The sequence below is a fragment of the Protopterus annectens genome, chromosome 1.part0, assembly GCF_019279795.1.
Source record: "Protopterus annectens isolate FY-2018-M chromosome 1.part0, PAN1.0, whole genome shotgun sequence".
Classification (NCBI taxonomy): Eukaryota; Metazoa; Chordata; order Ceratodontiformes; family Protopteridae; genus Protopterus; species Protopterus annectens.
Genome location: NC_056725.1, coordinates 617,308,448 through 617,332,908, shown reverse-complemented (window position 1 = coordinate 617,332,908; position 24,461 = coordinate 617,308,448). Strand labels below are relative to the sequence as shown.

Here is a 24,461-nt window from a genome sequence, read left to right as displayed (position 1 = left end):
GATCTGAGGTAATGGGTGTTTGGATTGGATTGTGGGTAAAGGGAAGAGCTTGAGCTATGGATCCAAAGTCTGAGAAGTGGCAAAGGTCGGATCAGAAACCAAATGGCTGAAGATAATAACACCAGGTCTTACCATAATGGTAGATATTAGAATGACCACTGCTGCAGCAGACTAAGCTATAAGAGTTATAACCTGCTAAGGATGCAACAGCTAGCCAGCTTTCAGAGAACTTTCCATGCACCCAAACAGTCAATTTGAGCACAGCTGACTAAAAGTCAGGTTTGGGCACAAGGCCCTTCAGAGCTTTCATTCCAACAGACAGGGGGGGGGGGGGGGGCATTTAAAGCCCTGAGAGGACAATGCTAGAAATATAACAAAAGCCTACACCCTGCTATAAAAAATAAACACACATAAAGGGGATGGAGGAAAGGAGTCGCTATCTGAACATCTACCATTATGGTAAGTTCAAACAACTGTATTATGTTCTTCATAAGGATCAATGCTGCAGAAGCCTAAGCCACGTGGATAGATTACCATAACTTAATATGACTAGAAGGAGGAAGATTAAGGGTCCACAAGCCCCTGAAGGATGGCATGAGTAAAGCCTACCCTAGTCCTGGAGGAGAAACCTAGTTTACAGTGCCTTATATGTGTGCACAGAGAGCCAAGTTGCTGCTTCTAGAATCTACCTTTTCCAAAAAGCTACAGACTAAGTCAAGACCCTCGTAGATCAATGTGTGTGTATGTACATTTAAAAAGCTATCCAAGGGCTTGCACAAGTGTATAAATACTGAGCACGTGCAAACCTGACTGCCATTTGTAGTTAGCTGTTGAGATGTAAGCATGCATGTATGTATGTAAGGTCTGTCTGTTAACAAGTTTATTTGTACTTAAGGATGCTGCTATCCATCCTGACGTGTTTCTATGTATTAAAGCATCTAAATGAAACCCCAAACCTTTCTGTCATATGTGTTAGAGACAAATGAGCGACAACCCTGATAGTATGAGCCTTGACTCTGCCTGGAAGTGTTTTGTTGTGCTGGGTGTAACAATATGTAATGACACAGGCTATTCTTTTCTTACCTTCACAAGAAATGAACAACTAATCCGACATTCTGAAAGACTTTGCTCTGTGAAAATAGTACCAGACAGGGTCTGTGTGCATCCAAAGTGTGGACTATTTTACTCTTTATTTTTAGGTTCTGGAAAGAAAACGGTGAGATGGATAGCTTGGCTTAAGGTAAATTCAGACACCACTTTAGCCATAAATAAAAAATTAGTTCTTAAGGAAACTATCTTTGTGAAAAATGATACGGTTGAACCACAATGACAGCTTGCAACTCAGATACTCTTATGGTAGGTGTCAGAAGAATTTACAATACTGTTTTTCAAGTCAAGTCAAGTACTTCAAGCCAGGCTGATGAGCTAGTTCAAATGGAGCACAAGATAGTTTTTTGAATATAAAAAAAAGATAGAGGAGAAGCCACCCGTTTCCCAAGAGCCTTCTTATGCAACACCCCTTTCAAAAACATTTTCACACAAGACTGCAGTGAAAGAGGAGGATCAAGACATGCTGAAATGCCTGACACTTGAACCTTGACTGGATGAGCAAGACGGGCCACAAATAATGTAGAACTAGCCAAACACTAGCCCTCAATGGGTGCTGGTTCCCTTCTTGGCACCAACTAGAAAACCTTTCCATTTGCAATAGGATATGACTTTACAGTAGTAGGTTTTTCTTGCTTCCATTATTACCTCATTAAAACCACAGAAGCTGGCTGAAGAGGTAACACTTCAATCGTTAAAATAAAATAAAAAATATGCGTCAAAAGATGAGCGCTTTCGCACTAGTAACAGTGCTTCCTCAGATGAAGTTGTATATTCACATTAAGTAACCAATCAATGTTTTAACAAGCACAGGTTTTAAAGGCACAAAATCATTTAACCCTTTTTCATTATGTGCAGCAAGTCTGAGAAACCAGTTTGTCTTCAACTTCCCTGTCTGAACTTTAACATCTCCCCCTCTATCTGTGACAAGTAACTTCACAATAACCATGAATTTAAAACTGTATCCCGCCCCTTCCATAACAGGCTTTAAAGTTCTGACAGAGAGGTTACAGACAAAATGGATTTGCAGACTTGCTGCATATAAGGAAAAAGGGTTAAATTACTTTGTGCCTTTAAAACCTGTGTTTAAATTAAGATAGTTAAAACACTGATTGGTTACTTAGTGTATATATACCTACTTGGTCTGATGAATTTGAGATCTGAAGAAGCACTGTTACTATTGCATTTCTTATTTAATTTTAACTATTAAAAAGTGTTACCTCTTCAGCCAGCTTCTGTGTTTTTAGTGAATATTTGCCGTTTGCCTGAAGTGCTCCTATCTTGCTTATTTTAGTCTTTAATATCTGTTGCAAGTCCTCAGAACAAGGGTTTCTAAAAGGTATAAAGATTTGATTATCCAAGCAGTCAGCTGCAGTTGTTTGGCGTCTAGTTATTCAGGATCAGGATGCATCAAACACCCCCTTGTCCTGTGAGAGTAAGTCCAATCTTGAAGGAAGAATGTGGCAATTGTCCCTAGCCATTTTCAAAGGAAAAAAGAGTCACTGTTGCTTAAGTCAGAAGGGAGTCACCACAATGATTTTTGGAAGTCCTGAATCTTCAGGATGATACTGGAGATCCTGGACATTGGTGGATAGGGGAAAAAAGCATACAGGGGCATTCATGTCCAAAGAAAAAAAATAAAATGCATACAACTTTCAGGAAGTCTTACACAGAACTCTGGAGCAAAATTTTGCCAACTGATTGTTGTGAGTGGATCCAAAAATATCTATTTGGGGTGTTCTCCACAGTTACATAAATTCTTGGAAGTCCCCAGATTTAGTTTCCATTCCTGAAGGTCTATCCTGGTCCTGGTCAGCTTACTTGCCACATATTTTGCTCGGACGGTATGCAACATGCACGGAGAGTGAAACTATACTGAAAAACTATACCCCAGGCTGTCATGGCTAGTCTGCCCAGAGGGTAAAAATCTGGCTTTGCCCTGCTTACATACCAAGCCACTGTGGCACTGTCTGCAAACACTTGTAGAGGTCCCAGGGACAGCAACTGTAAGAGCTAACATCTCTTTTTAAGTCTGTGTGTTTCCATCTTTTTTATTCCAAAGACCATCCACTCTTACTCCACAGACACTGATACCCAAGCAAAGCCTAAGGTGTCTGTTATGACTGACTGTGCTGGAGCACAAATGGGAAATGGGAGACCTGGACTCAGAAATCTGGCGTCTCCACCACAAAATCTTACTTTTACTAATCTCAAAAATGGAATCTGAAATGTCAAGGGATGTTGATACTGGGACCATAAATATTTCAGATACCACTGTTTTTTTTTCCTTGTATGGAGTCTTGCAAGAGGAATCCAGAGTATCCTAAATGTCATGAGATCCAGAATCTAGAGGAAGTCCCTTGATGAGATGGTTGGGCTTGGGTGCAAAAACCTCACGAATAGATAAATGTTTTTCCTTTGGAAGATAAGCTCCCTGAACAGAGATGTCCAGGAGACACTCAAGAAAGCAATTTTGTGTGAAGAAGTCAGACAAAATGTGTGTATTAAAGGCCAAACAAGGTTATCCTTAGAGATATCCATCCATTCATTTTTCAAGAATGGCAGCTTCAAACAAAACATGAATCTTTGGCCTGCATCATTAATCTGTAACTACTTACCTCTGCAACCATGGTTCCTCCAAGCATCCAGTTGTTATTGGTTTGTCCAAAGTAGCCTGTCCACCAGATGCTGGGGACTTCAGACTAAACTCAAATGCAATCCCAACAGAATAAATTCTACAGAAAGTGTATATGAAACTAGTAATCACAGCTGGTATGCTAACTCATGCCCAACATGGACTCCAACAACTGCTACAGCATTCTAAACTACACTTCTGTCCCACCAATGATATAAAATCATGAAAAAATTAACATTAAAACTGTTGTGCTTATAGCACTACAAAGGGCATTTAAAACTCTGAACTGCTCATTCCTCCACAAAATGGGGGGGGGGGGGTGCATATGGAAAAGGTCTTCTTAAGTAGTTCCATAATTTCCATAATTATCAAGCTAATCATGAACAGTCAGTACAGTGTGCTGGAAATAATCATTTTGGAAACCTACCCACAGGAGTTCCTCAATGATCAGTTTTCAGCACCATATTTTCTCACTTTTCATATATATTACTTAAGCTTCCTAATGCGAAAGTTAAGTACTTACCATAGCCAATTCTGATGACCAAGCCCATTTCATTAACAGGACTAATGCTGTTAAGGTAACACAGAATCTGAAATTTTCCTATTCCTAATCCTCTTCCTTTACCTATAATGTTCTATAAAAATGCCTTCCTCTACAGATCTCAGCCATGCTGTACAAAAGCAGTTTTAAAAAATTACCTCAAGGCCATGACAGCAAGAGGGCATGGAGCAGACCAGGAAGATGGTCTTTCTCATCCATATCTATCCTTATTCTAGGTACACAACTTCTATTCTGGTATGACTAGGTTCAACCATGTCATCAGGGCACAGTCCCATGTCTTCCCTCTTGGGAAGTCACCTTCTAGGGAAAGTACAGTTGTGTACACTTACCATAAATGTAGATGTTCGGGTGTATTCACTGCTGCAGTCATCACCTGTGGGTTATGCCTGCTGTGGTTAGCCCTCGGCCGGCCTGAATACCAGAGTCAATGTTTTTCTGTGTCGGCTGCTGTCGCTTGTTGACTGATGTCAGGTCGTCAGTGCTATAAAGCAAGGCAGCTGACGCCATTACATCAGTTTTTCTTGCCCTAACCAGTCAGAAGCCCCAGGAAATATGGTAAGGGTGACCTGGTGGCAAAAAGCCACCATAAGAAGCTTATGTCTCCCTAAGAAAAGAGGACATAAGGGGGAAGGGAACCAGGGCTGCAACAGTGCATACACTCGAAGATCTACATTTATGGTAAGTGTACACAACTGTACTATGTTCTTTGTGTTTCACTGCTGCAGTCATCACTTGTGGGAGGATTCCCAAAGCAAAGGATAGGGGTGGTAGGACTAGTAATAGACCTAGGCCTGGGTCAGCATGCCCTGCAGAACTGCATTGGAAAACCCTGCCCTAGCCTTAGAGAAAAGAGGTAGGTGATAATGCTTAGTAAAGATATGGACAGAGGTCCAGGTGGCAGCTTCCAAGATGTTCCCGGTAGGGACTCCTCTCAGGAATGCTGTGGATGTAGAGGCTGCCCTAGTGGAATGGGTACGAATAGACTTAGGGGGTGGTTTCCCATGAAATCTGTAGCAGAAATGGATGCAGTGTGATATCCATTTGGAGATGGGCTTCCCCTCTGCCCCTAGGGCAATGCTGAACAGCAGTTTGTCTGTTTTCCTGAAGGCTTTACTATGGTCTAGGTAGTATTTGAGCTGTCTGTGCACATCTAGTGAGTGCAGAATTTTCCCCCTTGTTTTGAGGGTTAGGGAAGAAGGTGGGTAGATGTATGGCCTGGTTGAGAGTCACATTAGATACCACCTTGGGCATAAAGGAGGGGTTAGTCCTCAGGGAGACCCTGTCTGCATGGAAAATGATGAAGGGCTCAATGGCCATCAATGCCTGAAGTTCTGAAACTCTTCTGGCTGAGGTGACAGCTAGCAGGAAATTAGTCTTCCAGGAAAGGTATTTTACTTCTGCTGAAGCAGCAGGTTCAAAGGGTGTCAAGGCTAGTTTTTCCAAAACATAATTCAGGTTCCAGGCTGGTGTGGGTTGCCTTCTGGGAAGGTCTAATATTCAAAGCCCCTCTGAGGAACTGTTTAATACAAGGATGCGAGAACAGGGGCGGATCTGTGTTGAAATGAGCTGAAATGGCTGATGCATTGATTTTAATAGAAGATAAAAAGATGCCACTATTTAGTAACTCTGTTAGATAGTCCACGATAAGAGGGATGTGAAGAATTGCCCCCCTCTGGACTGGTTCCAGGAGCAGAATTTTTTTTCCATTTTCCTGCGTAAGATTTTCTGGTGCTGGGCCTTCTGTGATAATGTCTAGGACCTGCTTACTTAACAGGGGCCCCTTGTTTGCTTTTAGAGTATAAGCCATGCTGTCAGCTTCAGAGTCTGGAAGTCCAGTAGCAACACACACACACACAACCCCCCCCCCCCCATCCAAGTCAAGAGGTCTGAGATGTGGGGAAAAGTGTATTCACTGTTGCAGTCATTACTCTTGGGTTATCCTGCTAGCAGGCTACCCGCAGTCGGCCAGAATTCCAAAGTCTAGGTCTGGCGTTGGTTGCTGTCACTTCTTCCCTGACGTCAGTACACCAGGGGTATAAAAGATGCAGCTGACGCCATTTTCTTCAGTTTTTCTTGCCCAGATGTCAGGTGCCCCAAATAGGTAGGCTGAAAAATATATCAATAAGAAATGCACACACAAAAATAACATTTCCTTCATCTACAAGCAAATACACCAACAAGGTTGTATAGGATAGAGAAGTGAAGATAAGTCCCAGCAAGGAGAAGGGGGATGGAGGGTGGGTAATCTGGACTGCAACAGTGAATACACTCGAACATCTACATTTATGTTAGGTACACAACTGTACTATGTTCATCATGTTTCACTGTTGCAGTCATTACTCTTGGGTTGAATCCCAAAGCTGAGGAAGGGTGGCTGGGCTAAATAGGATTAGGAGAGGCTATGAGGCCCTGCAGAACTGCAGTGGTGAACCTGCCCTGGACTTCAAGTAGAGAGGCAAGTGGTAGTGCTTTGTAAAGGTGTGCACTGAACTCCAAGTTGCAGCCTCTAAGATTTCTTTGGTTGGTACTCCCCTGAGAAAGGCTGCTGAAGCGGCTGCTGCTCTGGTAGAATGAGGCCTAATGCCCTTAGGCACTGATTTGACATGTTGAGAATAGCAGAAACGGATGCAATGGCCTATCCATTTAGAAATAGTCTGTTTTGAGATGGCCTTTCCCTGTGATCCTGCAGCATATGACACTAAAAGTTGCTCAGTCTTTCTGAAAGCTTTAGTTCTGTCCAAGTAGAAACGTAACTGCCTGTGTATGTCTAAAGAATGCAGAATTTTCTCACCCTTGTTCTGTGGATTTGGGTAAAAGGTAGGCAAGTGAATGGTTTGATGAAGGGCCACACTGGACACCACCTTAGGCATAAATGTAGGGTTTGTCCTCAGAGAAACCCTGTCTGCATGGAAAATGATGAAAGGTTCCACAGCCATGAGTGCTTGTAACTCGGGACTCGCCTTGCAGAGGTAATGGCTGGGAGCAGAGCTGTTTTCCAGGATAAGAATTTAATATCCGCTGTTGATGCTTGCTTGAAAGGAGGCAGTGTGAGTTTTTCCATAACAAAATTGAGGTCCCAGGCCGGAATTGGTGCTCTCCTTGGAGGCCTAATGTTTTGGGCCCCTCTGAGGTACTGTCTTATTAAAGGATGAGAGAAGATAGGTGGTTCCGTATTGTAATGTGCAGAAATGGCAGAGGCATGAATCTTAATTGATGAGAAAGAAAGGCCTTTGTTCAGCATCAAAGTCAGGTATTGCAAAATCTGAGGAATGTTTGGTACAGACGTGTCAATGCCCTGTTCCTGGTTCCAAGCACAGAATCTCCTCCATTTTTCTGCATAAGATTTTCTGGTACTGGGCCTCCTGACCTCCAAGATAACATCCATAACAGCTTTTGAAAGAGGAGTGTTCAGAATGGCTACATTATCCGCCATGCTGCCAGATTTAAGGTCCTGAGTTGGCTGTGCAGGATCTGATTGTTTTGTTGGGTCAGCAAGTGAGAAGTTTGAGGCAATATCCATGCTGGACCTTGAGACAAGCTTTTTAGGATTGGGTGCCAGCGCTGGCGTGGCCAGTATGGTGCAATCAGAATCATTTTTGGCTTCTCTTGTCTGACCTTTAGGAGTACTCTGGGGAGGAGAGGTAGTGGGGGAACAGCATATACCATTAGATTTTTCCAGCTGAATGATATGGTGTCCACTTTCCATGCTTGTTTGTGGTAAATCCTTGTGCAAGATCTCTGCAATTGACAGTTGTGAGGGGAGGCAAATAGATCTATGTCTGGGCAACCCCATTTCCTTATTATCATGCTGAACACTTGTGGATCCAGTTTCCATTCGTGGGGATCCATGAGGTTTCTGCTTAGTTCGTCTGCCAGACTATTTGTTTTTCCTGGCAGGAATTGTAATTGCAGGTGAACTTGAAAAGCCAATGCTGGGTCCCATAAGGTCATTGCTTGTCTGCAGAGGGGGTAGGAATGAGTACCTCCCTGCCTGTTTATGTACCACATGACCGTAGTGTTGTCTGTCTTTATCAGTAATTGTCCTGGATGAAGCAGGTCCTTGAAAGCTGTCAGGGCATTTTGAACAGCTAGCATCTCTTTTTGATTGATGTGAAGATGCATCTGGTTTGCAGGCCATGTGCCCTGAATACATTTTCCTGCCATATGGGCCCCCCAGGCATAATCTGATGCATCTGTTGTCAGTGTCCGTCTGGCTGTGGGTAAACTGAATGGCAGACCCTTGTTGTGGTGGCAGGCTTCTGCCCACCATCGGAACTCCTGTTGTAGGCAGGGAAGGAGTGCAATTACTGTCACCAGGCTGTGGCAATGCTGAGTCCAAACACTTTTCAGATACCATTGTAGTTTCCTCATATGCAGTCTGGCATATAGAATTAGTACGATGCAGGATGCCATGAAACCCAAGGCCTGCAGGATTTGCCTTGCAGATAAGTGGGCTTTTGTTGCCAATCTGAAGTAAGTAGTCAGTTGTTTTTGCTTGTCTGGCATGAGATAAGCCATCTGGGCAGTTGTATTTAAGCTTGCACCCAGGAATATTATCTCTTGAGAGGGCACTAGTTTTGATTTCTTTTCGTTTACGGTGTACCCTAGGCCAATTAGTAATATTTTTACAAACGCCAGATGCTTTAGAAGAGTGTCTTTGTTCTCTGCTTGAATTAGACAGTCGTCCAAGTAAGAATATATTTGAATTTCTTTTTGTCTGCAAAACGCAATTACTGGTGCCAGGCATTTTGTAAAGACCCTGGGCGCAGTAGATAAGCCAAAGGGCAGTGCAGAGAATTGGTAATGCATTGAGCCAGCTATGAATCTGAGGTATCTTCTGCAAGACTATCTGATAGGGACATGCAGGTATGCCTCTTTTAGGTCCAAAGTTACTAGCCAAGCCCTCTTGCCCAGCATGGGCAGTAGCTGCTGAAGAGTCAACATCTTGAATTTTGGAACTACCAAAAACTTATTTAGTATAGACAGGTCCAGAATTGGTCTCCAGGTTTTGTCCTTCCTGGGTACTAGAAAAAGTCTGGAGTAAAATCCTTGACCCTGCTCTTGCTCTGGTACTTGTTGAATGCTTCATGTCCAGGAGGGCTGTAATTTGTTTTTGTGCCTCTGCCCATTGATTGTGTGGCAAGTCTGGCATGCCCTTTGACCGTGGAAGAGTGTGAAAACTGAACCTGTAGCCTTGGGACACTATGTTCAGAACCCATTTGTCTTGGGTAACCATTTGCCAATTTGATGAAAAAAGTGCTAGTTTTCCCCCTAAGGGGACTGTCAAAAGAAAAAGTGCAGTTTTAGTACCTACCATAAATGTAGATGTTCGAGTGTCCACCCCGCCTGCAGTCATTACACTTGGGTTATCTTGTCGTCAGGCGGTCCCGCAGTCGGCCGGATTTCCAAAGTCTTGGTCCGACGTCGGTTGCTGTCGCCTCATCCCTGACATCAGTGCTCCAGGGGTACATATATTGCAACCAACGCCATTATCTTCAGTTTTTCTTGCCCCAGATGTCAGGTGCCCCCAAAGAGGTGATCCAAATTAGTACCAAAAGGTGAGAACACTGTACAAATATAAAAACCCTTCAGCTATAAGCAAATACATCAGTAAGGCATAGCAAAGATTTAGCCAGTAGATCAAAGGCGTTGGAGGGAGGGTAACCTGGACTGCAGCAGGGTGAACACAATAACATCTACATTTATGGTAGGTACAAAACTGTACTATGTTCATCGTGTTACCCTGCTGCAGTCATCACACTTGGGCTGAGTCCCAAAGCTAAGGTAGGGTGGAGGCATTATAAAGGGTTAGCGGAGGCAATGAGGCCCTGCAGGACTGCAGTGGCGAAGCCTGCCCTGGACTTAGAATAAAGAGGTAAGTGATGGTGTTTGGTGAAGGTGTGTACAGAACTCCAAGTTGCAGCTTCTAAAATTTCCTTGGTAGGAACCCCCCTGAGAAAGGCTGTAGAGGTAGCTGTAGCCCTGGTAGAGTGGGATCTAATGGTAGGCGGAACTGGTTTCCCATGATGGGTATAGCAGAATCGTATGCAATGGCCTATCCATTTGGAAATGGTTTGCTTGGATATGGGCCTCCCTTGAGAAGCTGTAGCATAGGAAACAAAGAGCTGGTCAGTTTTTCTGAAAGCCTTAGTTTTATCCAAGTAATATCGAAGCTGCCTGTGAATGTCCAAGGAATGCATGAGTCTCTCACCTTTGTTCTGTGGATTGGGGAAGAAAGTGGGTAGATGGATGGTTTGATTTAAAGCTACACTGGAAACCACCTTTGGCATGAAGGAAGGATTAGTTCGTAGAGAAACTCTGTCTTGATGAAAAATGAGGAAAGGTTCCACTGCCATAAGAGCCTATAATTCTGAAACTCTCCTAGCAGAAGTTATTGCCAGTAGCAGGGCAGTCTTCCATGATAGGAACGGAAGGTCTGCAGAAAAAGCTGGTTCAAAGGGAGGTAAAGTTAGTTTTTCCAGAACAAAGTTGAGGTCCCATGTTGGAGTAGGAGCTCTTCTAGGTGGTCTAATGTTTTTTGCCCCTCTGAGGAACTGTCTTAGGAGTGGGTTTGAAAATAAAGGTGGATTTGTGTCGTAGTGAGCTGAAATAGCTGAAGCATGGATTTTAATTGAGGAGAAGGAAAGTCCTTTATGTAACATCTCAGCTAAATACTGCAGAATGTGAGGCATATGAGGCTGAGTTGTATCTTGGCCCTTAGCTTGTTCCAAGCAGAAAAACTTTTCCATTTGTCCGAGTAAGCCTTCCTGGTGCTTGGCCTCCTGGCTTCTAGAATAACATCCAGCACTGCTTGTGAAAGAGGAGCTGGTTGGCTGTTTAATTGATTTGCCATGCAGCCAGGTTTAAGGTTTTGATCTGGCTGTGTAGAATCCGTTTGTCTTGCTACGTGAGCAAATGAGGTATTTGAGGCAATATCCATGGTGGACTGTGAGACATATTCTTCAATAGCGGGTACCAGTGCTGGCATGGCCAGACTGGGGCTATGAGACTCATTCGAGGTTTCTCCTTTATGACCTTCAAAAGAACCTTTGTGAGAAGAGGTAATGGAGGAAAGGCAGATGCTGTCAGGTTTTTCAAACTGAAGGAGAGAGCATCCACTTTCCGAGCTTGATGGTGGAATGTCCTTGTACAAAATTTTTTCAGCTGGTAGTTTTGAGGACTGGCAAACAGGTCTATATTTGGTAGGCCCCATCTTTGAGTTATCATTGCAAATATTTGTGTGTCTAGCTTCCACTCGTGGGGATCTTTGATGTTTCTGCTTAGGTCGTCTGCCAATGTGTTTTTCTGTCCTGGCAGGAAGTGAGCTTGTAACTGGACTTGGTAGGCCAGAGCTGTGCTCCATAAGATTATTGCCTGCCTGCAAAGAGGGTAGGAATGTGAGCCCCCTTGTTTGTTTATGTACCACATTACTGTGGTGTTGTCCGTCTTTGCCAGTTGTCCAGGTTGTAGTAGATCTTGAAGGCTGTCAGAGCTTTCTGTACAGCTAGCATCTCTTTTTGGTTTATGTGCAGTTTTCTTTGTTCTGCAGTCCATAGGCCTTGAATGCATTGCCCTGCCATGTGTGCCCCCCCAGGCATAGTCTGAAGCATCTGTTGTGATAGTTTGCCTGGGTGGGGGCAAGGTGAAAGGCTGACCCTTGTTGAGGTGACATGCCTGTGCCCACCATAGAAATTCCTGTTGAAGGCAGGGAATGAGAGATATCACTGTGTCCAAGCTGTGGATGTGTTGAGACCATACGCTTTTTAGGTACCATTGTAATTTCCTCATATGCATTTTTGCAAATGGTATTATCAGAATGCAAGATGCCATGAAGCCCAAAGCCTGCAGAATTTTTCTTGCAGTTAATTGGGTCTTTGTTGCCATTGTCTTGAAATATTGAATCAGCTGTAATTGCTTGTCTGGTGTAAGATGAGCCTTCTGGGCCATTGTGTCCAAGCTGGCACCCAGGAATGTCATTTTTTGTGAGGGTACTAGTTTTGACTTCTTTTCGTTTACTGTGTACCCCAGACAATTTAGTAGATGCTTCACAAAAGTCAGATGTTGTAAGAGAATGTCTTTTCTTTCTGCTTGGATGAGGCAGTCGTCCAGGTATGGATATATTTGAATTCCTCTTTGTCTGCAGTATGCAATTACTGGTGCCAGGCATTTTGTGAATACTCTGGGCGCAGTAGATAAGCCAAAGGGCAGTGCAGAGAATTGATAATGAGTCGAACCTGCAATGAAGCGGAGGTATCTTCTGCAACTATGTCTGATAGGGATATGCAGGTATGCCTCCTTGAGGTCCAACGGTACCAGCCATGCTTCCTTGACCAACATGGGAAGTAGCTGCTGTAGTGTTAGCATCTTGAATTTGGGAACTTGTAAATAAGTGTTTAGAACTGAAAGGTCCAGAATTGGTCTCCAAGCATTTTCTTTTCTGGGTACTAGGAAGAGCCTTGAGTAAAATCCTTGGCCTTGCTCTTGAGTTGGTACCCTTTGAATGGTTCTCATGGCCATGAGAGCTGTAATTTGTTTTTGCGCCTCTGCCCTTTGATTTTGTGGCAGGCTTGGCATTCCTCTTTTTCTTGGCAAGGTGTGAAAGTGGAATCTGTATCCTCGTAAAATTATGTCTAGGACCCATTTGTCCTTTGTGACCATGTGCCAGTTGTCTGCAAATAGTGCTAGTTTTCCCCCCAGGGGGGCTGACAAAAGAGCTTTGTTTGGCCAGCTGAGGTGTAAGTCATTGAGTTTGCCTTCTGGTGGATTAAGACCCGTCTTCTCCTCCCTTCTGGGTTGGAGTGCCCCATTGGCGAGGTTTATACTGAGCTTGTGATTGTCCTCTGCCCCTTGGGCGCCTGTACTTACCCCTCTGAGGCCTGTCAGTGGCTGGAAAGGACCAATTTTTTGTTGGCCAGTTTCTGCTGAAGCGAGGGGGTTGTACCCGTAGGAAATCTTTGACTGTCTGCATTGATTTTGCCTCATCTTCCATTTTCTTTAAAACTTCTTCTGCTTTAATACCAAAAAGAACATCCTGCTGTAAGGGAGCATCTAGTAGTTTTGCTTTAACATGATCAGGCAGACTTTGTTCCTTTAACCAGGCATGCCTACGTATAACTGAACCAGTGACAGCTGCTCTGCAGGAGGCCTCCAAAGAATCAAACCCACATTGTAAGGTGCGTTTGCCCACCTGCTCGGTGGCGTGCAACAAATCCTGTACTTCTTTCAATTCAAATTGTTGAGGGAGGGTAGTTATCTTTTGTTTTAACTGAGAGATCAAAAATTGCTGATACTTAAGCATATGACATTGACAGTCTAGAGCTCTCATAGCTAAAGTGGCTGAGGTGTAAACCTTTTTCCCCCATCTGTCTAGTGCTCTTGAATCCCTTTCAGAAGGTACTGGATTTTTAGCCATGGAAGCCTTAGCCCCCTTGGGACCCTGGGAGATAGTCTCTGGGTCAGCTACTGGGCTTTTGTAAAGAAATTTGTGGGAATCAGGTACTCTGTAGTATCTGTCAGGTTTGGCTGGGGCAAGAGGCAGAGTCAGGGTTAAAACTGGATTCTAAATAGACATCATCCACAATGTCCAAAACAGGAAGGATGGCTAGAGGTCTGTGTTGGGGGAGTAAAAGAAAGTCTCTGAGCCTTTTCTTGGAATCAGAGTAATCCTGACCTTCCCAGTGAAAATGTTCCCTCATAGTGTGTAAAGTTTCCCCAAAAGAGTAATCTTCTGGAGGGGAAGCTGAGGAAATAGAGTCCTCAGCATCAGAATCTTCATAAGGAGAGAAGGAATAGTCTTGGTCCTCAGAGGAATCAGAAGAAATAGACAGTTGTTCAGAGGAAACAGATTCTTCCTCTTGTCTAGGCCTTTTGTCAGGAGGAGGCTGTGAACCCCTGATAAGAGAAATCAAATCTTCAGCCATCTTGAGCATCTGTTTCTTAGGCATAGGGCCTTGAACAGGAGACTGAAGAGAAGCCTTTTTCGATTTGGAAGGAGTCTTCGATTTGGAAAATGTTTTGACTGTAAGAGTCAGTCTGAAAACGCCTTCAGAAGGCGATGGCATTTCAGAAGTACCGACGTCCTTGGAAGGTAAATCGTCGGTAGGGCCTGAAGTAAAAGGTTGCATCGGCCTAGTACATTCCATCAAAATATCCGTAGCGGTCTCTGGTTCCTGAATTGCAGTAGTCAGAGGCTGCGTCGGAGCCTCACTGATAACCGTAGAACTGGAGACCGGATCAACCGAGGCCTCGGAATCGGGCTTAGGCCTGGGCTGTATATCCTTATCCCTGCGATTTTTGTGCACGCCGGTAGTCGGAAGCTCCGACAGCATGTTATAATTAAATTTTCTGCCAAAGAAGTGTTGTGCGAAATCAAATCGTCTTTTAATAGTACGTTTATTAAATCTAGCACAAAAACGACAAGAAGTGACGTCGTGATCAGGGCCTAGGCAAGGTATGCAATAAGAATGAAAATCCTTGTGAGGTAGTTGCTTCCCACAAGAAATACAATTGTTAACTTTTTCTCACATCGGTCTGTGGCAAGAAAAGTTTCCCCAACGGGGTACTTAGCTTTATAGAAGACTTCGGTCTGAAATTCGAATTCGAAAATCTCAGGAGTTGGCCGACCGGCACTTGCGAACTGCTTCTGCTTCGCGCACCACGCAGCAAGAAAGACTGAAGATAATGGCGTCGGTTGCAATATATGTACCCCTGGCGCACTGACGTCAGGGATGAGGTGACAGCAACCAACGTCGGACCAAGACTTTGGAAATCCGGCCGAATGCGGGACCGCCTGACAACAGGATAACCCAAGTGTGATGACTGCAGCAGGGTAACACGATGAACATCTGCTTGGAACTGGTAGAGGAAAGTCATTGGGACTGTTTCCTGTAAGGCTGTGATTTGTCTTCTCCGCTTTTGGAGGTAGGAGCACCCCATTGCTTAGGCCTGTATGAGCCTTGGGGCTGAAATCTGCCTCTGGGACGCCTGTATCTGCCTCTTTGTGGTCTGTCTGAAACTGGAAAGGACCAATTTTTAGAAGGCCAGTTCCTGCTAAACCTAGGTGGCTGTACCTGTAAGAAATCCTTGACTGTCTGCATTGATTTTGCTTTATCCTCCATTTTTTTCAACACTTCTTCTGCTTTAGTACCAAACAAAGTATCATGCTATAATGGTGCATCTAATAATTTTGCTTTAATATGATCAGGCAGATTGTGTTCCTTTAACCAAGCATGCCTTCTAATAACAGAACCTGTAACAGCGGCCCTGCATGAGGCCTCCAGTGAATCATAACCACATTGCAAATTATGCTTTCCCACTTGTTCAGTTGCATGCAATAAATCCTGCAATTCCTTCTTCTCTGAACACTCAGTATTTGTCAACATTTTCTGTTTAAGTAGTGACATTAAATATTGCTGATATTTAAGCATATGAAACGGACAATTTAAAGCCCTTACAGCCAGGGTGGCAGAAGTGTATACTTTTTCCCCCCATCTGTCTAGAGCCCTAGAATCCCCATCAGAGGGGACAGGGTTTTTTGCAGTGGAAGCCTTAACCCCCTTGGGACCCTGAGAAATAGTCTCTGGGTCAACAGCGGGATTTTTATATAGGAATTTATGAGAATCCGGGACCCTGTAGTATATGTCTGGCTTAGCAGGTGCAGGGGGGTAAAGAGTCAGGGGACAGGCCTGACTCTGAAAATACATCATCTACAATGTCTAGAACAGGTGGAATGGCAAGGGGGTCTATGCTGAGGAAGAAGCGGGAAGTCTCTGAGCCTTTTCTTAGACTCAGAATATTCTTGGTTCTCCCAGTGGAAATACTCCCTCATAGTATGCAATGTTTCTCCAAAAGAATAGTCCTCAGGAGGAGAGGCTGAAGGAATGGATTCTTCAGCATCAGAATCCTCATAGGGAAGCATGCAGTAATCCTGTTCAGAAGAGGAATCAGAGGAAATAGATAGCTGATCAGAAGAATCATACTCTGTCTCTTGCCCAGGCCTCTTATCAGGAGGGGGATGGGAGCCCCTGATCAAAGTAATTAGGTCTTCGGCCATTTTGAGCATCTGTTTTTTTTAGGCATGGAAGTCCGAATAGGAGAATGCTGTACTTGCTTCTTTGTCTTTAGAACTGGTTTAGTCTTTGTCTTTGAAGCTGAGGATGGCTTAATATATAGTTGTGCAGGTCTGAAGACACCCTCAGAAGCCGATGCCTGCTCAGCGGCTCCGGACCCATCTGAGGGATTGATTTCAGAGTGTCCAATACCTTGAGTTTCCAGAGACCCAGTCGGCTCCACATGGGAGTTGGTGGCAGCCTGTGGCTCTGAGGTAGCGGGCGCCAGGGGCTGCGAAAGCACCTCACTGAGAACTGGCGAACCGGCGACTGGCCTAGAAGAGGCTTCATCATCGGTTTTGGACCTCGGATGCCTATCCTTATCCCTGCATTTTTTGTAAACTCCGGTTGTCCGCTGTTTCGTCGGCATTATATAATTAAATCTTCAGCCAAAGTAATGAAATGCAAAATCGAACAGAAGCTTGATAGAGCTTGGTTGAATCTAGCACAAAACCGACAGCTAGCAACTTTGTGATCGGGGCCTAGGCAAAGAATACAGTAAGAGTGAAAATCCTTATGACGTATTTGCTTCCCACAAGAAATACAACTGTTAACTTTTTCTGACATCGGTGTGGAGCAAGAAAAAAAGTTTCCCCAATGGGGTACTTAGCTTTAATGAAGACTTTGGTTCTGAAATTCAGATTTGAAAATCTCAGGAGTCGGACGACTGGCACTTGCGAACTGCTTTTGCTTCGGGCACCGCGCGGCAAGAAAGACTGAAGAAAATGGTGTCGGCTGCATCTTTTATACCCCTGGTGCACTGACGTCAGGGAAGAAGCGACAGCAACCGACGCCGGACCTAGACTTTGGAATTCCAGCCGACTGCGGGTAGCCTGCCAGCAGGACAACCCAAGAGTAATGACTAACAGTGAAACACGATGAACATCTCTCTGGGAGGCTGTGATGTCAGGCTGCACAGTTATGGATACCAATGCTGCCTGGGCCAATCTGAAGCAATGAGGATGACCTTTGGCCTCTCCTCAATTATCTTGACCTGCACTTTGAGAATAAGAGGCAGAGGAGGGAATGCATACACAAAGAGGGAATTCCAGGGGAATGTCAAGGCATCCACCTTCCATGCTAGGTGGTGATGCTCCCTGGTACAGAATTTTTCCAACTGGTGGTAGAAGTAAAGAGATCCACCTCTGGAGTTCCCCACTCCTGAGTGATTTGCGAAAAGATTTTCCTGTGGAGATGCCATTCATGGGGGTTCTGCAAGTTTCTGCTTAAGTGGTCTGCCAGGGAGTTGTTGATCCCTGGTAGGTAATTGGGCTATTAGGTGCAATCCCATGGAGGAGGATGTCAGCCAGAGGTTCATGGCTGGCCTGCACAGAGGGAAAGATTGGGTCCCTCCCTTTGTGTATATACCACATTATAGTGGTGTTGTCTGTTTTGATAAGGAGGACCCCTGGCCTGAGATGGGATTTGAAGGATATCAGAGCCTTTTGTACTGCCATCATTTCCTTCTGGTTGATGTGTAAGGGAAGGTGCTGGGCCTCCCAAAGGCCTTGGGTGCACCTTCCTGCTAGGTGAGTGCCCCAAGCAATGTTTGAGGCATCGGTGGTGATGGTCTGGCCGGTAGGGCGGAGGATGAAGGGGAGACCTTTGTTCTTGGCACAGGCCCTTGCCCACCAGAAAAACTCTGCCCTTATACAGGGGATCAGAGGGAGAGAGGTCTCTAGAGGCTGAGAGTGCTGACACCAAAGGTTCTTTAGATACCACTGAAGTTACCTCATGTGAAGCCTGGCCAGAGGAATAAGAAGGATGCAAGATGCCATGTACCCCAAGGCTTGCCAGAACTTCCTCGCTGTGAGGTGACTTCTGGAAGCCAGCTGGGTAAAGTAGAGTGGCAGGAGGCTCTGCTTTTCTGGGGATAAAAAGGCCATTTGGGATACTGTGCCCAGCAGTGCTCCCAGGAAAATTATCCTCCTGGTGGCAGTCTGCTTTGATTTATTTTCATTGTGGTGGTTATGATGGTTCTGACAAAGAGGAGGTCCTGTAGCAGCTTTTCTTTGCACTCTGCCTGAATGAGGCAGTCATCCAGATAAGGGTAAATCTGAACACTTCTCTGTCTGCAAAATGCTATGGCTGGGGCTAAGCATTTGGTGAATGCCCTGGGTGCAGTAGATATGCCAATGGGTAGTGCAGAGAACTGAAAGTGTTGTCAGCCTGCCTTGAAGCACAGGAATTTCCTGCAGGATTCCCTTATGGGAATGTGGAGGTAGGCATCTTTTAGGTCTAGGGTCACTAACCAGGCATTTTTGTCAGCATAGGCAGCAGTTGTTGCAAAGTTAGCATTTTGAATTTGGGGACCACGAGGGAGGTGTTCAGAATTGATAGATCCAGGATGGGACACCAAGTGCCCTCTTTTCTGGAAACAAGGAATAGTCCGGAATAAAAGCCTTTGCCTGTTTGGTTTGCAGGAACAGATTCTTCTGCCCCCAGGGATATGAGAGTTTGGACTTGTTTCAATGCCTCTGTCCATTGATTTGGTGGTAAGTCGGGGTACCCTCTTGGAATTGGGAGTTTGCTGAAAGAGAATTTGTATCCCTGAAAAATGATCTTTAAAACCCATTGGGTCTTTGGTTACAAAAAGCCAATTTTCTCTGCACAGGGACAGCCTTCCTCCTAGCTTTTGGTGACTGAAATGAGGGCAGAGGGGGGAGAGGGAGACATTGGGAGGTTTTGCCATAGAAGGATGGCTTAGAACTCCCTGCCTTTGGGGCAGAGAAGGTCCACTGTTTGGTTCTCTGCTCTCCCTGGGATAAAGGCCTGGAGGTCTGTCCCTACAGGGCGTACCTTGTGCCTGTCTACTAAGTGCAGGAAAGGACCAGAGCTTAGACGGGAAAGTGCTGCTGAACCTGGGAGGTTGGACCTGAAATGTATCTTTTACTGTTTGCGTGGATTTTGGTTTGTCTTTCATTTTTCAAAGAGTGATGAAACTAGAGCTTGAAGAACTAACAATAGATCCCATGGTGGCACAGGATCCTTCACCAGGGGCCAAAGAAGAAAAGTGCCTTTTAAGAAGGCTTTGCAAAGATTAGAAGATGCTAAGGAAGCCATGTTATCACCTACATGAAAATTAGAAATTGCTGCTAATTGGACCTTGACCGTTGAAGAACTGGCACCTTGCTGAAAGACCCTGCCAAAAATTCCAAAGCTGCAAAAATCGGAGTCATGAAAGGACCTAGGGCATGCTGCAAAGCCCAGAATAAAAAACATCTCCATTTACTAGAGTACACTCTTCTGGTGGAAGACTTATGAGCCACCACCAGGATCCTTTTGACAGGTGAAGATAACCCAGGAGTCCTGCCTATCTTGGGAACTGGAGCAGCCAAGCAGTCAGCTTCAGACTGTCCAGGTCTGGATGGGGAAATCTCTGAAGGATGAGGAATAAGATCCTGAGTTGGATCCAACGTCTATGGTGGAGCCACCAGGTGAGACCAAAGAGAGGGAAACCAGACGTGGCGAGGCCAGAATGGGGCAATGAGGATAACTAAGCTCCCCAGCCTGCGAGCTTTCTGAAAGAATTTTGGTATTAAGGAAAGAGGAGGATAAGCATACAGAAGACTGAGGGGCCAAGCATGAATCACGAGTGTCTCTGGGAGCTTTCCCCGGTGGGGGTGGGGGGGGTGGGGGGGTGGGGGTTCAGAGCCAAAAACTCACTAAATTTCATGCTGTAAGAGGCGGCGAAGTGATTGCAGCATGGCTGACCCCACTTGAGAAAGCTCTGTTTTGCTACTGAAGGATTCAGAGACTACGTGTAACGCAAAAGAATAGACCTGCTGAGCCTGTCCACTAGAATGTTGGACCTCCCTGGAATGTGCATTACCACCACAAAACGGCCTGTGGAGATCGCCCACTCCTACACTCTCGTGGCTTCATGACAGGGTATAAGTCCTGGTTCCCCCCTGCTTGTCGATGTACCAGACCAAGGACATATTTGTCTGGATAGCAATCGTCGCTGGAGGAAGATGGACATCGACAACCTGCAACCTTAGAAGCACCACCCCCATCTCCAGGATGTTGATATGCAAACTGGTCTCGTACGGGGACCACGTGCCTTGGACCATCCTTCCCGAGCAGTGCCCCCCACCCTAGCAGGGAGGCATCTGTGGTCATTGTGGCCAAGGGGGAAGGCAGAAGAAAAGAGTGAACCCCGAACAAGCTCTGGAGAATGAATCCACCACAGAAGAGTATCCCTGCACACCCGAGAGACTCGAATGGGGTGTGACAATGGGAGATCTAGCATGGACCACTGAACCGCGAGGGTCCACTGCAGAACCCACGTGACAACTACTCATGGGTAAAAGACTGATCATGGCCGCCATGGACCCCAATGCCCTTAATACCATTTCCACTGTCGGTGACTGGGCTTGAAGAATATAAAGGGCATGTAGCTTCAGAGACTGTATTCTCTCCGAAGTAAGAAAGACTTTGGTTTGAACAGTGTCCAATCGAGCCTCAATGAAATCTAATACTTGAACCGGGGCCAGTGACAACTTGCCGAGATTGATGGTAATGCCCAACAGCTGGGCTAAGAGAAGAAAGGAATTCCTCACTTGAGAGAGCTGATGCCTGGAAGGGGCAGCGAGGACCCAGCTGTACAGGTATAAGAAGACCTGTATACGCTGGAGTCTCAAGTGAGACACTACCACTGCCATCACTTTGGTGAACACCTGGGGGGTTGTGGTGAGACCAAAGGGGAGCGCTCTGAGCTGGTAATGACTGGTTCCCAGCCGGAAGCAGAGAAACCTCTGAGAGCGTCTGTCCATTCTGATGTGGTAGTAAGCATCTTGAAGGTCAACTGAGTACATCCAATCACTCTCCTGCAGGAAGGGCAGGATAGATTGTAGGGTGACCAACCGGAATTTCATCTTTGACACTGACAGGTTCAAGACTGAAAGATCCAGAATGGATCTTAAGTGTCCCAACTTCTTTGGCACCAAAAAGTACTTGGAATAAATGCCAAATCTGGACTGGTCCGAGGGGACGGGTTGGATGACTTGTTTTTCTAGCAGCTTTGCAATTTCCAGTGCTGCATCCTCCCTTTACATGGGTGGAATGTCCGGAAGGTGTCTGGGTGGTGGAGATGGCTTGAGAAAGGCGATTGAATAGCCTCTGGCTATAATTTGCAACACCCAATGATCTTCCGTGATGGACTTCCAGGCCGTTGATTGTAGTGAGAGGAGGCCCTCGACTGCCTCCAGAAATTAAAAGCCAGGCAACCCTTAAGGGTTGCTGTGCAGGTCTCTCCGAGAAAGGATCTTGAGCTCCCTGATTCCTCGGACCCCATCTGCCTCTAAGACGGCATCTATCAAATCCCCCTTTGCTCCTCAGGGAAGGCGAGTCCTGGGAATAGCTCTGACATTTCTGAAACCACATCTTCTTGGCCCCTCACCGATTCCTAGAGAAGGTTCACTGAGGTACTGAAAAGCATATCCCAACAGCAGACAGAGTTTTCCCATCCTCTCTCTGAACTAAGGTGTCACATACAGACTTCCCAAAAAAGGGTGGAACCTTCATACATGGCATTCGTAAGAGACACCATAAAGGGTTCCGAAAAGGCGCAGAGCCGGAGGCAAGTGTGGCGCATGATGGCAACGCCTGTACCAGCACTTCTAGCAGCTCCCTCGGTTGCATGGGAGAGGAGACACAGAGGTGTTAGTGACAGATGTCAGGGTGGCCATTCGAGAGAACATTTTCTTGTCCTCCGCCAACATGGACCCAGGAGTAGATTCAGTGATCTCCTTGACTAGGTCTCGTTGCAGCCTAATCACGTGTGCCAAATAATTCAGCACATGCAGAGAAAACGTGAAGCGACACCCCCTTCCCAAAATGGTCCTTCGTCCTGGACTCTCAGTCAAGAGGATGAACCATAGAGCTCTCCTGAGAAAGCTCCTTCTTAGTGGCAGCTGCCACCACCATGGCATCAGCCGATCAGATGGTCCAATGGATGCTGTCTGTAGGGGCACTCAAAATTTTGTCTGGGCATTTGGGAATGGGCTCCACCATGTCCAGGTCCTTCCACGCCCAATATGTAATAAGATCCACCAAAGGATTCGTGGGAGAGGGCACCCAGGAAGTAGAGGGTCCTGCGCCAAATGCCTCCAAGAACAACAATTCATCCAGGTTAGGTTTTTGGGCAGACCCCCCCCCCCCCACCCCCATGCTGGCAAAGGATTTTCATGATGTCTCCAACGGCGACATCCTCAGAGGGGTGACCGGGGAGGAACCTTCCTCTTCCTCCAAATTGGTGACTTCAGTGAGAGACTCCAGTGGGGAGTCGAACTGCCTCCTTCTGCATGTAAGTTTGCAACAAACCTCCTCAGTGGGGGGTTTCTTTGGAGGACTTGCCAACATCTCGCTGCTCCCAAGTGGGAGCACCCTGGGGCAAAGAGACAGCAAGCTGTCCCTGAGCTGGCAGAATGGCTGGGTCTACCTCAAATACAAAGGGAGCCGAGGCAGACTCTGAAGACGAGATCGTCAGGGGTCTAGATGGGATCGAGAGGCCCTCTCCAACAGGAAGGCTGAAGGGGAACAGACCTCTGAGAAGGGACAATGGAAGGAAGCATAACCCTCTGACCCAACGGGGAAGCCAGAACCAAGCCTCCAGGCACAGAGATTCCAAGGGGAAGAGACTGCTCTGAAAAACTTGGAGCTGACACCATCCCCTTGGATCTCGCGCTGGGGCTACTGCTCCAAGACCTGCATGGATCCGACTTGCTCAAGGCCATGGCCGGTGCTGAGGTACAAGGTACCATTGGAGCTGACACCCATGATACTGAGTGTCCTCAGATCCAAGGGTTCTGAAATTGGAGGTCGGATCAGAGAAGGAGTAATGGGGATGAATGCAAACTGCATGCCGCCCCCCCCGCTCTGGAGGGGGTGTGGGCAGGCAAGACTCCCATCTGTATCCAAGTGCGTATTAACTTTTGCATCATCCTATCCATCTCCGCTTCAGTAAGACTGAGGATGAAGCAGCAAGATGAGACCACCAACACCAGCCTAGAGAGGTGGTGAGGGTAAGCCTGGTCTGACGACCGGGTCAGTTGTTCTTCTGGCTCTGGAAAAAACAGAGGGGGAACGGAACCAGGGGAACTCCATCCTCTGAGCCAACCTTACTTTAGCTGGAGGGTCCACGGAGGGCAAGCGATGTGGGGATTGCTTCCTGGCCCTGTCCTTGGATTTAGAAGATTTGTCTCCATCCCCGGACTTCTTGGTGGGAGGCCGAGTCTCAGAGGCCAGGGCAAAGACAGAAGCCGGGGCAGAAGAGGCCGGGGCCCTGGTGGTAGGAGGTGGAAGAAAGCCCTTCAAAATGAACTTATTCCTCCTGTCCATCAGTGCCTGGGGATTAAACCTGGCACAGACGGAACAGGAGGTCTCTAAGTGAGTAGCCCCAAAACATTCAATGCACAGAGTGCGGCCATCAGCTGGAGAGAGCTTGTGGCCACACACACTGCATTTTCGGAAGCCTGGCTTGAGGGTTTCAACAATACTCCCAACCAATAGGCCCAAAACAGAGACACGCACAAAGAGACCACACACACACCCACAAGGTTAGAAGAAAAGAGGCTTTTTTTTTTTTTTTAAACCAACACAGAGCGCAAGGGGAGGTAGAAAAAGATAGTCAAAAAAGTCACTTACTCTAAAACTGTAGTCTAGAGCATGGATCGCGATGTGGACATGAAGCGTGGCAAAGGATCTGAAGGGAGGAAGGAGACAGGGGCATTATGGCTAGGGGAGGTGCTTGGAGCTTGGATCAGATGCTGGATATGCGGCAGAGTCGGATCTGTGCCAGATCCGGTAATCCACAGGTTGAAGACCAACTTCAGATTACATGTTAACTCATGTTGCAGGATAAAAATGAGAAAATTTAATAAAGGTGTTAAAAACAATCCTTTGTTCAGCTGCCTTCTCACCTTCACTGCTAGTCAGTGTCTCCCAGTCTCCTCTGTAATCTATTTGCTTACAAAGAGTCAAGTTCTATGTACCTTGTTCTAACACAAAATATTATTTTAGATTTTCTTTCCTAAGTGACTGCCAGAAA

General features: G+C 46.0%; 1 protein-coding gene across 3 annotated transcripts in view; it reads right to left on the bottom strand.

Annotated features, from left to right (window-relative positions):
* The window catches only part of UBR2 (ubiquitin protein ligase E3 component n-recognin 2), a 5,196,118-nt gene that overhangs the window by 4,908,007 nt on the left and 263,650 nt on the right, over positions 1-24,461 (bottom strand). The window lies entirely within an intron of this gene.